Raw genomic sequence first — 3,042 nt, 5'->3', positions numbered from 1 at the left:
TGTAGCGACGTAAATTTACTGCGATCTTTCGACACATGATTAAAACTTTTAGAACGCCATTTGACTTTGACCCTTATTCTTTCACTGATATGTGTTCAATTTGTTAAATATCAAAAAGTGGCGCCATCTAATAGATCAAAGGCCAAAGGCATGGCGGCATCGTTACGAGCGATGGCGCTATAACTTTTAGGTAGTGCCCGGTAAGATGGCGCCACTTTTTGATATTTAACAAATTTAACACATATCAATGAAAGAATAAGTATAAATTTTTTAAGTTATTTTTTTACGGTATTCAAAACTTTGTCGGTATTCATAACAATGATTTCATCAGTTGTACTTCGAACCTCCCTCAACGGTGGCCTCTGGTGAGCACAAAAACGATAGCCCTCATTCGTGAAACCTTATTGCAAATATGTACAGTTCGAATTTTTCTGGGAGATTTTTTACATTACACCTCGACTTTGATTTGAAATCGAATATTATACATTAAGTAGAAATTTGGCGTAAGTTTAGCTTCAACAGACCCTACCTAGTGTATGGGTCTACATTAAACTAAATAGGTCATAAAATAACATAATTTAATACACCTTCGATTAGGTATAAAACACTTGATACGTCAAAGACGGAATCGCCTTTTAAAACAAATACATATTTCATTTTTATTATAAAATAAGTTTATTTGAAATTTGTTATTTGTAAACACTTACCCCCTTATTCATAAACGTCTCCTAAAGTTAACAAGCCGCTAATAATCGTTTGTCCCTTTCCGACGTATTGGTATGATGGAAAGGGACAAACGATTATTAGCGGCTTGTTAACTTTAGTAGACGTTTATGAATAAGGGGGTAAAACTATATTTTGCGTCTTATACATTTTATACATAACCTTTTCGACGCCAACGACGGATATATCCGAACCGCAGGTTCAACGGCAACGACGGATTCATCCGTCACAGACTACAGAGCAACATACGTTCATATACATAAAGTTCAATTTCAGTTTTGACACTTCTGTGACGTGGCGTCCGAGTGACAGCTTTTGTGTTTGACACGGCGTCGAAAACGTTAAAAAGATTATTTTTATAATCGACAAATTAAGTACAGCCACGGGATTTTCGATTTTATGTCATGGCGTTAAGGTTCAAAGTGGCAAACCTTCAAATTCCGTGACTGTACTTGGGAACTCAATTTGTCAATTATATAAAGAGTAATCTTTTTTTTAAATTCACATTTCTTCCGTTGAGTCCCAAGAACGACCTTAACTTTTCGTATCAGTAAAATTTAGCTGTTTAAAACACAAATATTGATATGATTAAATTGAATGGGATGCACTATACTTGCCGCAAAACTAACTGGTCACTGAGATCATAATGCTATCTCCTTTACTCTTGTTAAGACCAAGCAAGAGTGAAAGCGATGGCATTATGACCTGACCGGCCAGATAGTTTTGCGGATAGTATAGTCTGTGCTAAAACATAAACTTATACAGCGTGTTTTTGATACGACCACATAATGAAAGGGCAGTTAGTTTAGGCTGTAATTAACACACTTTCATAGGTTTTATAAAAAATGGATGACTCTTATTTTTCATACGAAATAATTCAGCAAGCAATGAATCACTACTTTGTTTTAACTCAAAACATCTCATTAATGACGCGACGTCACAACTGTCACAAGTTATCATGATGTACGGAATACATTGCCGCTCGAAAAAAATTCAAAAATGAATTATGCTCCGGTAGTGAAGAGTATATTAAAAAAAAATCTTTCCGAATTGTTTTATAGCACTAAAATCTACGTCTAGTTTAAGTTTGAGGTTATATCAAAAATACACGCTGTATATGTTTAAAGTTAGAATTGCATTCTGATTGCAATTAAGGGGTTAAGTCACAAGTTACTTAGGCATCCTGTGCCCTAAAACTATCTGTTAATTACGTTGTCTCTATAGGGAGCGTGCATGAACTGTAGGAGGCAGCACAGGAGCCGTCAGATTTTTGGCGCGAGGCGTAAATGTGATGTTTATTGTTCCGATGTGGCCCACAAGATGGCAGAACCTGCTATGCACAAGAAAACACGTGACGTGTAAATGTTTATTGTTCCGATTCAGGCCACAAGATGGCAGACCCTCCAACGCGCACGGTCCCTATCTACGTATTTGATCAAATACGTCCTTACATGGCGGCCGTGCCAGATTTTTACCTTAAGTGCTTACAATTCAAAAATGACAATTGATTGTCAGTCTTACAGTATAGAACAACACATATTAGTTTACTGATTATATAACACTTGTTTTACGTGCTGCATGTGGTCGGTAAATGGATCTTTTTTTTTTGCTGTCGATTTTTTTTCGTCGATTTTGATAAAGCATTTTTTTTATATTATGTCAGTGGCAAACAAGCATACGGCTCGCCTGATGGTAAGCAGTCTCCGTAGCCTATGTACGCCTGCAACTCCAGAGTTACATGCGCGTTGCCGACTCTAACCCCCCCCCCCCCCAACCCATCGTTGAGCTCTGGCAACCTTACATAAGCTTGATGAATTTGGCACAAAAAATGTTTCCATAACTCTGGAGGATGTTTTAGGACTTACGGTGAAATGGGTTTGGTCCTGTCATTTCCTAGAATTATCTCAAATTCTTGTCTTTCTTTTTGGTATTTTATGACCTGGATTCCAGCACTTTAAGCCAAATCTCACAGAACAAAACTAGAGTCAGGGGCAAGCTATGATGGCGCCATCATTGACAGTTTTTTTTAATACTAAGTCGGTGGCAAACAAGCATACGGCCCGCCTGATGGTAAGCAGTCTCCGTAGCCTATGTACGCCTGCAACTCCAGACGGGTTACATGCGCGTTGCCGACCCTAAACCCGCCCCCCCTCGTTGAGCTCTGGCAACCTTACTCACCGGCAGGAACACAACACTATGAGTAGGGTCTAGTGTCATTTGGCTGCTGTTTTCCGTAAGGTGGTGGACAGTTGCCAACATTGCGCTAATAATGTACAGAATAGGGACTCAACATTATCAAAATCTGATGAAAAATTAAAA

Source organism: Cydia pomonella, chromosome 4 (genome assembly GCF_033807575.1).
Source record: "Cydia pomonella isolate Wapato2018A chromosome 4, ilCydPomo1, whole genome shotgun sequence".
In the NCBI taxonomy this organism is placed as follows: Eukaryota; Metazoa; Arthropoda; class Insecta; order Lepidoptera; family Tortricidae; genus Cydia; species Cydia pomonella.
This window is presented reverse-complemented; position numbering follows the sequence as displayed.